We start from the raw sequence: 14,534 nt of genomic DNA, 5'->3' as shown, positions 1-14,534 counted from the left end.
TCATTAAGAGTATATCAAACAAGATGCCCGCCCCTAGACAGAACCCACCTTTAATATTTGAAGATAAAGCACTGGTAGAAGACAAAGAGAAAGCAAATGCTGGTGCCACCCATTTAATTAAATCCATTGGAAAGGCAGATCCTAACGATGTCAAAAGCCAAAGGATTAAAAGGAAAATTAAATTTCTCTCCTCTCAAGGTGGAAAGGAAGAATATAACCAGCCTTTCACACTCAAAGAGCTTGAAGATATAATCCAGGGTTTACCACTTACCTCTCCAGGCCCTGATCTTATTCATCCGCATTTTGTTAGATCATTACCACCAAATTGGACCTCAGCTCTACTAGATATATTGAACCTTGCCTGGTCTCAAGGCAAATTTCCTACAGTATGGAAGTATGCTGAAGCTGTTATGATACCAAAAGGTGGCAAAGATCTATCCAAATTAGAAAATCACCGAATGATATCACTTTTGCCTGTTTTAGGCAAGGTTTATGAAAGGATTGTCAAGAAAAGGCTTAATTTTGAGATTGAAAGAAGGAAATTGCTGAAGGATATTCAATGTGGCTTCAGACGGAAGAGGAGCACTATTGACTGCCTTAATTGCATAAAGCAGGACGCACTTTACGCAATGCAAAACAATTGGATAATGTTATTGGTTATGTTAGACGTTGAAGGTGCATTCAACAATATAGTCCATAGACAAATTTTGTCTGGTCTAATTGAAGCTGGTTTTAAGGGAAGTTTAATTGCATTTGTTGAAGATTATATGAAGCAGAGGACCATCAAAGTCAGAGTTAAGGGTGAACTATCAGATGTTATAGTAGAAATTAAGCGAGGCGTCCCCCAAGGGTCTGCCTTGGGGCCGGACCTCTACAATATTGGAGAATATAATATCCCAATAGAAGAGAGTGCTGAAAAAGGCTGTATATTTGCAGACGATAACAATGTCTGGGTGTTGGGCCGCTCTATGGAAGAGATTCACATGATTATGGAGTCTGTTTTGGAACAGCTGCAAAGATGGGCAGATGATATTGACCTTAGATTCTCACCTGATAAAACTAAAGCTATGATATTCACAAGAAAAAAGATACTGGTACCCCCATTGCTTCATATATATGGGCAACCTATAGAATATGTCAATGAATCAAAGATACTGGGATGCGTTATTGATAAGCAGTTAAGCTGGAATAGCCATGTACAATCATTAAAGACCGCTTGCATGAAACGTCTGAACATTTTAAAGGGAATTACAGCTGCCATGTATGGTTTACACCCTGATCTGCTATTGGATTTTTATGTAAAATACATTCGAGCTAAATTAGAATACGCTGTGGTGATATATGGATCTGCTAGTCCATCACTTTTGAGTAAGCTGGATGTCTTGCAAAACTCAGCTATCAGAACTGCTTACGGAGGTAGAAGTACGACTCCAATTCCCTTTTTACTATCGGAAAGTGGCTTAGAAGACCTTGAATCGAGAAGAAACATAGCCTTTTTGAGATACATTAGAAGAATATTGCTCGCGGGTAAAAATAATCCTGTGAAATCACGGATCATAAAGACAGGAAGAGCATGCACCAAGAATCCAAAGAAGGTTAGAAATCAACTTAATTTTTGGGAAAAGGCTTCAGAAATTTCAGCATCCAAAGATGTAAATTTAAAAACTTCAGAATTTTTAAGCATATGTGAAGTTCCTGATATTGCTCCTTGGGAAATAATCGAGCCAAAATGCAATCTATTATTTCCTACAAAAGAACGTGATATGGACATGGAACTCAAAATAATGCTAAACGACAAGTATAAAAATTACATTGAAATATATACTGACGGTTCGAAGTTGGAGAGCCCTACAGCCGTAGGTGCTGCATTTTGGATTCCAAAAATGAAAGTTGTCAGAAAATATAAATTGTACCCTGAGGTATCAGTGTTTGTTGCTGAAGCATATGCCATTTTGAAAGCATTGGAGTTTGCAGAAAGTATGGAAGACCATGAGGACATTCTGATATGTTCTGACTCAATGAGTGTCTTGGAAGCATTAAAAAATTTTGGAAAGTCTAGAGATCCATCAAGAGAAATAGTGGCTTGCTACCAAAAATTGTTAGGGATGTTAAAAAGAAGGAAGATTTCGTTTCAGTGGGTTCCCGCCCATGTGGGAATTAAAGGGAATGAGAGAGTAGATAGAGAAGCCAAAACTGCCGCACTAGAAGGTCAGAGTGAGTTGGATGTTCCTACTCCAAGAATTGCAACTCAAATAGAGCAAATGATTAAAACAATCCGCGATCAAAGCTTCCAGGATAACCTGAACTTATCAGGAAATTTGTTTGTAACTACAAAGGAGAGGCGCAAGATAGAAGTTGTAATATATAAATTTTTGAATAGATGGCAATCAAGAATCGTATTTAGACTCAGATCTGGTCATGCTGGGGTTCGAAGTTATAAAGCAAGGTTTGAAGGAGCTTCAGAAAGATGTGAATTTTGTGACGTTGAAGAAACTATTGAGCATTTACTTCTCGAGTGTGATAGATATGCGAATGAAAGGAAGGAAATAGTGGAATTTTTTCGTGTAAGAAGCATTAAGCCAAGTGTATATCATATTCTGGGTGGTCTCACTACATCAGAAGACAAAGTGCAGATACTTCAACTTGTTACAAAGTACTTAGAAGAAATCCACCAAGACTTTAGACTTTGAAATCAGTTATTGGAGTTCCAGATTCTACAAAGAAGGCTCTTAAGTGGTAAACAGAGGAGAGCATAATTCCTTCAACTTCAACTTCAACTTCAACAACATTGGTTTTAAACTCATTTTGGACAGTCTTCTTTTTTAGGCATTCTCCTTGAAAAAGTTCCTTTCTTGGATATTTCCATGGAATAAAAGTAAAATTCTACTTCGCTACTTTTGGGTAGCTTGGAAAGTGATTAGGTCCGGAAAATGAAGCCTTTAGGGATGGGTCTAATGGCTAAAGTAGGCTATGTCCCTGAAGATATTTTGAAGCACCTGCCTCGAGTCCTTCTATCCTTCTCCTTGTAGAAGGTTGTGACATTTGATGACCTTCAAAAATCTGTGTGTTATTAAAGTGAAACCTTGCAAAATAGATCTTCTGCTTAAATGGAGTAGCCTACAGCAAAATTGTTTTCAGCTTCTCAACTTTGCTCAACCCCCCTTTGTAAGGTTTTAAAGATATGCAAATACATTTCTTAAACTTTGAAAAAAAAACAACATTGATATAGATTAAAATTCTACTTAAATAACAGGAATCTGCATCTTCAGAACTAAAGCCAGAGAAAAGAAAACTGTCAAGCAGACAAAAGAACCTGAAAATTAAGGTATATTTTGTCAAAACACTGTTTTGTCCAAATTTCAATAGGTTATAGACCTGTCATATAAGCAAATTTCAGGACCCTTAGAGAGAGAAGAGGTGGAGGTATGACTTCAGAATACCTTTTTGGACATATTTTAGCCTGTAGAACTATCCCTGAAAGTATCATTTTCCTAACCTAACCCCTTTCCAAGATAGCAAAAGTAGTCAGAAAAGAATTATACCTACAAAAATACTCTCTTAGGCTTTGAAAAATTTGTCCCTACATTTTTGTGAGTTTCTGCTACTGTTAAAATGAACATTAGGCTAATTGAATGGTTGTAAGTATTTTGGAGTCAACATGCAACCTAAATAAAAAACAATAGCCTAATAGGTAAATATCTAGGTTAACAGAGTATTCAGAAAGCTAAGAAACAAACTTAGCCTTCCTCTAGGATCAGAATTTTGTCCTTTTCCAAATAAGATGTTTGTTTCTGTGGAAAATTTAATTTTAACCTAACCTTGGATGCTAACTATAAGCTATGTCTAAAATAAGAGAAAAAATATCATCTTTGATGGTCTTTACAGGGCTTAAAATTGAAGTTTGCAAAGTAAACAAAGGGTAGTGTTTGTATTAACAGAGTATTCAGGTGGCTAAGAAATAAACTTACCTCTATTGTCAGAATTACATCCTGAATCCAAATTTAATATATATTTGCATCAGAAATGATCATTTTTTCCACCTCTACATATACAAATTCAGGGTATATATTTGCAAATCGGCTAGATGGGGGGGGGGGTTAAAGTTCACACTTACCTCTATAGTCAAAATTGTATCCTGAATCCAAATTTCAACATGCATTTGCATTGGAAATTAACTCCCCCTTCTAAATTGTACCCCTCACTTTCAAAAAGGAAAATAGGCCAACATTCATTTTACAGTAGGGTATGGAAGCCATGGAATGACCTTCCACCCAAAACATTTCTAACAGATGACATTAACAGATTCAAAACAAAACTAGCAGAAACAAATTTTCAAAGTAAATCATTTTTAAGTAATTTATAGTATTATTTGTCAGTGTTTGCTGTAGTTGTTATTTTCATTGATTTGTATGTGTGTATTATGTTGTCAGTATTGTCATAATTTCTATTTATTATGTTTATGTGACAAGCTTGAAAGCTTTCCGTATTTGGTATTAATAAATAAATAAATAAAATTGGTATAGAGTAGAGTCCATTTCTAATGCAAATAAATGCTAAACCTAGATTCAGGATACAATTCTAACTATAGAGGTAAGTTTGTTTCTTAGCTAAAAGAAGAGTCTGTTAACATTAACATTAACTGAAACAAATGTCATATTTGGTTTCAGGGGGAAATTCTGATTCTAATGGTAAGTATGTTTCTTAGCTTTCTGAATAGGCCTCTGATAATTTAAATATATACCTAATAATCTTAAATTATAGTTACTTTCATTAAGTAGAAACATAAAATTAGCTTTTATTTCAATACCCATTTAGCCTACAAAAAATTATAGACTAAAAATTTGCAATGCTTATATGTGCCAGAAACTTAGTCAACAACTATTAATCTATAATCTTCTTTGGTATATAAATGGCTGATGAGAAACACTTATTCAGATCATAAGAGTTTAAGGAAAAGTACATTTAGATCAAAATTAAAACAAACATGTTGTTGTTTTCTAAAGTTAAGAGAGGTAAGATCTATATATGGAATTTTCTAAGCCTTGGAAATCAGAAAGGAGTAGAGATAAGAGCTTAAAAGAATCCCTTGGGGAATAATTTAAAACATACTCTGGAAAGGTGTTGCCAAGCTAATATGTCATCCAGGCCAGGATTTATGCATAGGCCCAGGGGTGAAAAAAAAATACTGAAAGTTCTTTCTTAAGGAAAACTAGACTTGTGTGATTTAGTGTCAAAGTGTCAGGTGTAATTTGCTTGTGTGCCGTCTATTCACAGAAAAGTGATTTTGAAACAACACAGGAATTCTGTAGCCACTTATAAACTGTCAAATGTCTCCCAAGAATGGCAGCTGAGAGTTTAGTATCACCTCTCTCTTGCATTACTTTTGGCTTTTCACTCATCACTTTCCTTCTGTTCAGGGCATCCACTATCCCTGAATTTTTGGGTATTTCTCCATAAATCTGTGTCTGCCTTAGGGGCACCATAGATTAAATCTTGTCCTGGTTTTAATCTCTTTTGATATCCATGTCTTAAAAATTTGCCTAATTAACAGGTCTCTGCCTGCTGGAATTTTGATAAAACAGTAGTATGCCTTAATTTTCAGTTTTCAATTTTTTTTTCTCTGTTTTTAGTTCTGAAAATGTAATTGCTGCTATTTGAGTAAAATTTTAAGCAACATCATTGAGTTATATTCTAAATTTAGGAAATACATTTGCAGATCTTTGAAACATCATAAATTGGGATTGAGAAAAGTTGTTGAGCTAAAAAATACTTTTTTTGTACTTTATTTAAGCTGAGGATCTAATTTGCAAGGTTTGACTTTTATAACACAAACATTTTTAAAGGTCCCAAGTAGAGTTGGGACTACAAAATGCCTTCATGGGACCTACCTTAATCTGTAGATCTATCCCTGAAAGTCTTAAATTCTTAACCTAACCCCCTTCCAAGATAGCAAAAAATAGCTTGTCTAGAATTTTACCAAAGTTTATCAAGAAAGCTATTTACCATAACCCTGGGTGTTGAACCTGAAGACTCTCTACTTAGCTAAAGCCTTCTTAAAACTAAGATTATCAGCAGAAATGTCTCATATTATGAGGACTTTTTGACTATTGCTTAAAAGTCACCCAAGATGTAAATGTGCTTAAGTATTGTCTTGATTTTCCTTTTTTGCCAGAATCATCAGACTGATTTCTAACTTAGTAGAAGGTTCAGAGTGCTGAGTTTGTTTATTCTCCAATTAATTTGCTGCAAAAACAGTATCAATATAGACTTCCCTGTAAGGTCCATGAAAGAACAGAAGAGAAAAAAAAACACACAGTAAAATGTGGAAAAAACTAAGTCCAATCTTTCACCTCTAAAATCACAAGCTAGGCAGGGGTGTAGCACATGTTTGAAATCAAGCAATCAATACACCTCATATAACTCATGTTCTAAGCAACACCCCAAACCAATACAAAACCAACTCAAGGAGAAACCTTAGAAAAAAACTCCATTATTAACTAGTAATTCTTTAACATTCTTTTTGAATATGCTAAACAAGCAGCAGTTTTGTGCCAACTCTGGGAGTTTGTTCCAGAACAGAGATGATAAGATAATTGTCGTTTTCTTATTTAGAATCAGACATTTTAAATTGATGCCTCTGATTCCTGAGAATAATTCTTTCCTTGTAAAATGGGTCACTGTTTTGTAGATAAAATTGTCTCTAGGGTTGCACTTCCTTCAACTGCAAATGTAGTTTTGACTTTTTTACTTATGATGACTTCAACTTTAACTTCAACTTTTTCTTTATTCAACTCAAAAAATACACAAACAATATTATGCCCCAACAGAGAGCAGAGCTCGTAAGGCTGGGACAGTGCAAAAACATAAGAAAAAACATCAACATCTCATCGTAATAATTATTTCAAAATATAATACGGTAGAAGACACATAAAATAGAAAAAAAAACTCATAAAAGGTAAGTAAATATATAAATATCAGGCAGGAGGGGCGTGGGAGGCCATCCCAGACACAGGGACACAAAAACAAACACACAAATAAGAAGATCAAATAATTTAAATTTCCATCATCAATGGTGAATAATCAAAATTTTAGCAAACAATCTTTAATGTTTGCTTTTTTAAATTTAGCTGAGATTTTTGGGATGGATCAAACAGAATTTTATCATTCAGCTTATGATTGTTAGCAATGAAGGGTATTTGGTATCTAATCGAAAACCTTGACCTTTCAGAGCTTACAAAAGGAATTTGATACATCCTAGACCTCCGACAATCCGAACGAGGAAGTAAGATTAACAGAGATTTGTCATAGAAATAATTTTTAGAATTTCGGATTTGAAAATGCCATATGGAAGTATTTAATATTCGTATATCATTTAAATCCAACAAATTTAAGAAGAGGAATAATGTTTTAGTTTCCGAAACATTTTCAAGTTTTGAAGGTCAATGTAAGAAATTTCCAAGTATTTTTATTGCCCTATTTTGTAGTACCTGTAAAGGTTTTATATACTTCCAAAATGTATTAAGATATACAACTGAGCAATAATTAAAATAAGAAGTAATTAGAGAGTGGTAAATTATTTTTAAAATGGTAAAAGGAAAAATATTCTTCACACGGTACATTGACCCAATATTTTGCGTAAGTTTTAATCTTAAATACTCAATATGATTATGAAATGACAAAAGGGGATCAAGAAAAACTCCTAAATAACGATATGATTGGACCCTACAAATTTTTTGATCACCAACCTGTAGCTCCTCACAAGAAATCTCTCGAGTGGAACGTTTTGAACGACCAAAAACCATAAAATTAGTTTTCTTAAAATTTGGTACTAGTTTATTAGAAACAAACCATTCGATTAACTGAGGTAACACTTATAGTCAGATTTTCGATCAATGTCAATGAATCCCTAGCTTTAACTGTTATAGCTGTATCATCTGCAAATAGAACTGCATTGCTAATATTCTCATGCAAACCTTGGGGAAGATCATTAATATAGATAAAAAATAAAAGTGGACCTAATACTGAGCCTTGGGGGACACCAATATCAATAAGACTTTTTAAATTAGTCATTTTTCCACCGACATTTACTGTGATTTTGCGTCCGCATAGGTATGATTTAATAATTTGCAATCCTTTCCCTCTTATGCCGGAATTTATCATTTTGTCAAGAAGAATTTCATGATTTAAAGTGTCAAATGCTTTTTTATATCATAGAAAACAGTAGCCACATGGAAATCATCATCTATACAATCATTTATTTCCAATAAAAGAGCTGCAACTGCTTGTTCTGTCGAACGGTTTGCCCTAAATCCAAATTGATATTTGGTAAAGAAATTTATTTTATTTCTTTTAAAATTTTTTCAAACACTTTAGATAATGGCGATAAGATTGCAGTTGGACGATAATTACTTACAACAGATTTATCGCCTTGTTTATACAACGGAATTACTCGGGCAATTTTCCATCTACTAGGAAATATACCTGAATTGATACTCAAATTGAAAATGTGGATAAATGGTTCAAAAATAACTCCGGCAATACTCTTTAACAAATTTGCTGATAATTCATCATGTCCCACTAAATTACCATTTTTTATATTTTTGATAATCTTATGAAATTCAGCAAAACTAACAGGGACCAGAAATATGCTTGTAGATTCATTGGGGGGGTAAATATTCTTTATGTGACCTAAGGGGACAAATCTATTCCTGCTGAAACAATCGCTTGACCACATCAGCAAAATAATCACTAAACATATTAGCAACATCTTGCGGTTCTCTAATTTCTACACCATTTGTATTAATTAATACCTCAGGATATGATAGCTTTTTATTTTTTCCAATTTTCTCCTTAATTAAATTCCAAGTTTTTCGAGGAGAATCAGAATTTTTAAATGAATTTTCATAATACACTCCTTCATTTTCTCTAAGAATCCTTACTAACAGATTCTTATAGTTTTTAAAACGTATTATATTTATTTCAGTGGGATACTTCATTTGAATTTTATATAAGCGATTTTTTTCATTAATAGACCTCAAAAGTGATGCATTTACCCATGGTTTTCTTGGTGTATTCCTCTTCCCTTTCAGATATCTATACGGGCAAAATTTATCAAGCTTCTCAGTCAATATATTATAAAAGTTATCTAAGGATTGATCCGGATCCATTTCATCAATTACTGAACTCCACCCTACATCACCTAGTGCTTCTCTCAAATTTAACAAATTTCTTTCCCCAAAGTCTCTTCGCTTTGTTGACTTATTTTCATTATACGGGAAATATCGCAAAAAATCAGCCATAAGTTTGCAGTGATCAGATGAATCATCAGGAATGACATATGTACTAACAGCACTTTCAGGTGAAAAAATATTATCAGTTAGTGAATATGACGTATCAGTTATTCTGGATGGTACAAGACATACAGGATATAATCCATGAGATAGCAGACATTCTAAAAACTTCAAAGTGTTACTATCCAGTCTATTCTGATTAGAAGAAACAAGGTTCATTAAGTCAATATTAAAATCTCCCATAACTAGATAAGATGTATTAAGACTAGCTAATTTATCCATGAATTTTTCAAAACAATTCCTAAACTTCATCTGACTAGCTGACGGACTACAGTAAATAACTGCGATTAGAATCTTCTCATTATTTGGAAAAAAACATTCGACAACACAAGATTCAAATAACATTTCAATATTCATCGGCAAAAATTCTAGTCTCGCACGGGCTGGTATGCAACTTTTAATTAAGACACCAAGACCACCTTTCTTTTGCATACTCCTTCCAACATGAAACAATTGATAACCATCAACATGAATACTTTCAATTGAAAATTCATCTAAAAAAGTTTCGCATAAACCGAATATGTCCGTATCTGATGTCGATAGAAAAGTGTCAATTGTATCCCTTGCAGTCCTCCAGCCCCAGCAATTCCAAAACGATATCCTCCTTGTTCTAGAATTTTTCTTTGCCAATCCATTCAAAAATAAATATTGATTTTTTGGTATATTTAATATGCTGCTATTATCCTCATTATCACTAGGTACAATATTTTGGAAAACTGACTGAAACAAAAGAGAATCTCACTCAAATTCTTTTAACCTTGATGATGGAATTCCATCACTATCTCTATCCATTATCAAATATTACCACCATGTCAAGAATAACCACACCACGACCCATGCGCCCAACAAACAAAAATAAAAGGTAACTCACACAGAAACAACTAAGAAAAGAAAAGAGAAATGTCTTCATTCTAAGACAAATTCTTTCAATATTCTACCGCTATTCATAAAGACCCCTGTGTGCTTCAGAAAAAGCATTAAAAAAACATAAAGAAATAGATGACTAAAGAGAAGAATCGTAATAAATATATAGAGCAACAAAAATTAGTGAGAAGATAACTAAAAAACAAATAAATACGAGACAAAACATGGTTAAACGCTTCCTACTTGTATATTTTAAAACATACTAACAGGGTGCTTTACTATTAGACGATATGATTTTATTTCACTGAAACATCACTTGGAAAACTATGATGTAGGCCTACATGTCCTTGGACGTTTGGAAAGTCGTCAACCTCTGGTATGCTATCACTAAATGAATATTTTGTAATTGAGCCGTCAGGTCTTTTCACAAACAAGTTTGTCTGAATCCCCTTTGATATCCATGCCTCATATCTAGGAATCTTCCGCAATTTATCCCGTTTCGCTAAAATCAGCTTACGTATTTTACGAATTTCGGCTGGCACATCATCACTAATAAACAAGTTGCTATTATTTCCATGAAATGTCTTGTCCTTCAGCTTGCTGGCATTTTTTATAATAGAAAACTTGTCGTCTTTTTTATTTAGTGTCACCTTTAAGAATTTACGATTTCTGTCATATTGCGAGATTGTAAAATTTACTTCAGGCAATTTCAATCCATGGCGAACAACTTCTGAAAATTAAGCTTTAGCGTTATCAATATCCTCACAAACTGCATTCCATATGATGATATTATTTTCTAACTTGGCGGCTTCCAATTTCACAATCCGACACATTGAATCTTCATTTTTTCTTTTTAATTTTATTAATTCATTGGTACAAATTTTTAATTGCAAATTGAGGCAGGACGTATCATTTTCAATTTTTCCAATTTTCGATTCACTATTAACCATCTTATTTTTAAGAGCCGAATGTTCATTATCCAGATTATCGACCCTTGTAGTAAGAGTACCTAATTGATTGCATAAGCTGTCTAATTTATTGCCATTTTCTTTTACGATTTCAAGAATTTGCTTAAAATCTGCAGCTAGTATTGATATTTCCGGTTTCGAGCTAGAGCTATCATCTGAGGTGTCTAATGAAATATTCGTACCTTCTCGTTTCGGATTTTTCCTTTTACGTCCCATTGTACATTAAAATTGTACTGATATCCAAATATTAATGCGTATTCACTAAATATCCAACAGTTATTGAAATAATGTTTTCAGTATTGAATGAGTATCCAAAAGATCATGAAATAATATTTTTCACATAAATCCACACAGAGGTCTTAAAATGCGTCTTACTCTGACGAGAGCATTGAATGAACTGACGAGAGCATTGAATGAACTCTAGAAATTTAGCATTAATCACAACAAACAGTGCTCAGGAGCAATGTGCATAATTTTTTTTGTCTATATTACCAACATTGTTTGAATTTTTAGCAGAAATACTTACTGTTATTTTTAGTAGATATTTGTAATCGTTATTTCCTTTGGAATATTAAAAATATCACATTAATAGATGATGTGAAACTAAACCTAATTTTGATATTTAAGATTGGCTGCCTCACACCTAAACTTTGTACTATCGTTTGATACTCTGTGTGCATGATTATGGTTAGATATCCTTAGGGTTGTGCAGTATGTTGTGGCTCATGCAACCACTAGCATCACAAGGATAGAAAATCCTTATATTGCTCCAAGCTGTGATTTAAGGTAATTACCCCTGCCTATGCCAACAAGCATGTTTCATGATAATGATATCATGCTTATGAATTATTAATTACAATAACATGCTTTTTTTATATCTTACATAGAAATTAGTTTTATTGAAGATGGGAGTAGAATTCAGGCACATCTTGTAATTAAGAAGTTTTGTACAGTACCTTATTTTAAGGAAAAATAATTTTCTTTTATTTAGAAACTTTAAAGAGTTCATTAAAAGAAATAATATTTAAAAATATAGAAATTATTTTGAAAAAGAACAAACTTTATTTTGTTTAAACACACCAATACAGAACTTTGGAGGTATAAAGAGTCTTGTGGCTTACACAACCATCACCCCTCTGTATGCCAACAATTATGTTTCATGATTGATATCATGTTGTTGTTTTTTTCCATCTTACATAGTAACTAGTTTCACTGGACATAGGTGTAGGATTCATGTCACATCTTATAATGAAGAAGTTTTGTACAATTTTATATCTCAAGGAAAAATTATTTTTGTTATTTAGAAACTTTAAAGAACTCATTAAAAGAAATCATACTTAAAAATATTTATATTAAAAAGAATAAAGTTTATTTAGCTTAAAGACATCAAGACAGAAGTTTTTTTTTATATAAATGAACTATTATTTAAATATACTGGCAGTTACCACAAAACTGAAACAGAAAAGATTCTTCAATACATAGAACTCCAAGGAGTTCTGGAAATATGCCTCAATCATATAAACCTTGTAGACACATTACTGAGCTGGTTTCTCATGGAAGCCAGTCAAACGACCTTAAAAATTGCAGGTGCCTTGGGCCACCAATTTACTTCAATATTTACATCCCCCAATAATAATCCCTCTCAAATTCATGATGTTGCAAAATGAATTGTCAAATATCTCCTGTAATGGTTGACAAGGCTGAACTCAAATTTCAACTTAAAAAATTCAACCCAAATAAATATATTGGGCCCAATGGCATACATCCACAACTTTTAAAAGCAGCTCTTTCCCAATTAGTACTGCCACTGACAAAGCTCTTCTAAAAAAGTCTATTGACACCAGAGTTATACCAATAAACTGAAATGTAGCTTGTATAATCCCAATACATAAAGGAGGAGACGAGGGCAAAGCTTCCAATTATTGGCCATTCAGTATCACCTCTGCTGCTGGAAAAATCTTAGAAGGTGCTATAAATGCAGCCATCTTCAGACATCTGATCAAAAATAACCTCTCATCAAAACACCAACATGGATTCAGATGAGGCAAATTGGTTGAAACAGATTTGATCAACTCACCCAATTATATAGCCAAGTTCCTTCATGAAGAGCTCCTAGTGAATACGGTCCTGCTGGACTTGCTGAACTGTTTGATAAAGTTTCTTCTTCTTCTTCTATCTTCTTCTTGAAGATAAGAAAGCTGAAGGTCAGAGTCTTTAGTGAGAATGCTATGGTTTGTTACTTCAAAATAGCAGAGGTCATAAGTAGAATGCCTGAAAATACTGTTTTTGGACCCACACTCTTCAATATGTACATTAAAACTGCTTAAAAAAAAATTATAAACTAACCTAGCTTGTACAGTGACATCTCAAAAGTGGTACTGTTGACAGGTGTAGCATCAACAGTAGTGACAGGTGTAGTGTCTGCAAGTTGTGGCCTCAGTGCGGTAAGATCTTGAAAGTTTTGGCAAATGGGCCAAAGTTTGGATGCTTCAGCCTCCAAGTTTAAGGCCCTCCATTGCCCACAATGGCAATATTCAGTGTCAACAAATGCTGGTATAAAACAGCCACTTTCCAAGAGTACTTTAGAGAGAGATCTGTTGTTTTTTGGAGATGGGGATGTTAAATTTAGTTGCCACAAAACTGACCCAAGGGGGGTAGTTGCCTCCCCCCTGCTTGATAGTAAATTATGCCACTGGTGAATGGACATTTAGTCAAACAGAGGTTGAGTTATGTGGGAATTTGGTTGGATAGTGTTCCACTACATGAACACCTCTAAAAATACTATTCTCATCACTCATGATTAACAGCACCACTTCACTACAATTAGGAGGGGGATAGACAAAACGTTCTTTTCCAAAATATATGGGGGGAAGACGACTTTTTTCAATTTGCTATGAAAAAGATATTTTCAATGAAAAAAAAATGCTATTCTCAAAAATTTAGGGGAAGAAATGCTCCACCCCAATTGACATCACACCCACATGATTACCTTTTTTTATTCAGAACTATTGAAAATTGATAGCTAAATAAAACTTTTAAAACATTGAACGATTACGAGTGTAATCTTTTGATTTCATTTTATTCACAACTATAGGAAATTGGTTCTTAAAATTAACTTTAAGAACTTTCATTGTTAGTTTTATAACAATCCATTTACTTGACTGCAGGAAGCTTTTGAGCAAGTCTACTGCAGCAAGCTCTTCATCTAAAGCAAAAGTTTCTTGGTTGCATGGTTTTTCAAATGATAAAAGTGTGCATTTTAGGCCAATATTTTCCTCTTTATTGAGTGGTTCCTTTGAGTTTTTTTTATTGTGCATTGTTAGGTATAGAATTTGATTATGCCCAAATAAAA

General features: G+C 33.5%; 1 protein-coding gene across 5 annotated transcripts in view; it reads left to right on the top strand.

Moving 5' to 3' along the window:
* LOC136031412 (uncharacterized) overlaps positions 1-14,534 on the top strand; it is an 89,871-nt gene that overhangs the window by 3,158 nt on the left and 72,179 nt on the right. The window contains exon 1 of one of the 5 annotated variants that reach the window (XM_065710966.1): positions 2,600-2,736. The exons of 2 other annotated variants lie outside the window; for them this stretch is intronic. The gene's annotated coding sequence lies outside the window, so the exon portion shown is untranslated. Of the gene's footprint in view, positions 1-2,599; positions 2,876-11,796; positions 11,969-14,534 lie in introns of those variants that run through there. 2 more of the 5 variants (XM_065710965.1, XM_065710967.1) reach the window with 2 other exon arrangements.

Source organism: Artemia franciscana, chromosome 9, assembly GCF_032884065.1.
Source record: "Artemia franciscana chromosome 9, ASM3288406v1, whole genome shotgun sequence".
NCBI lineage: Eukaryota > Metazoa > Arthropoda > Branchiopoda > Anostraca > Artemiidae > Artemia > Artemia franciscana.
The sequence above is the reverse complement of the archived record's forward strand: the minus strand, read 5'-3'. Positions and strand labels throughout refer to the sequence as shown.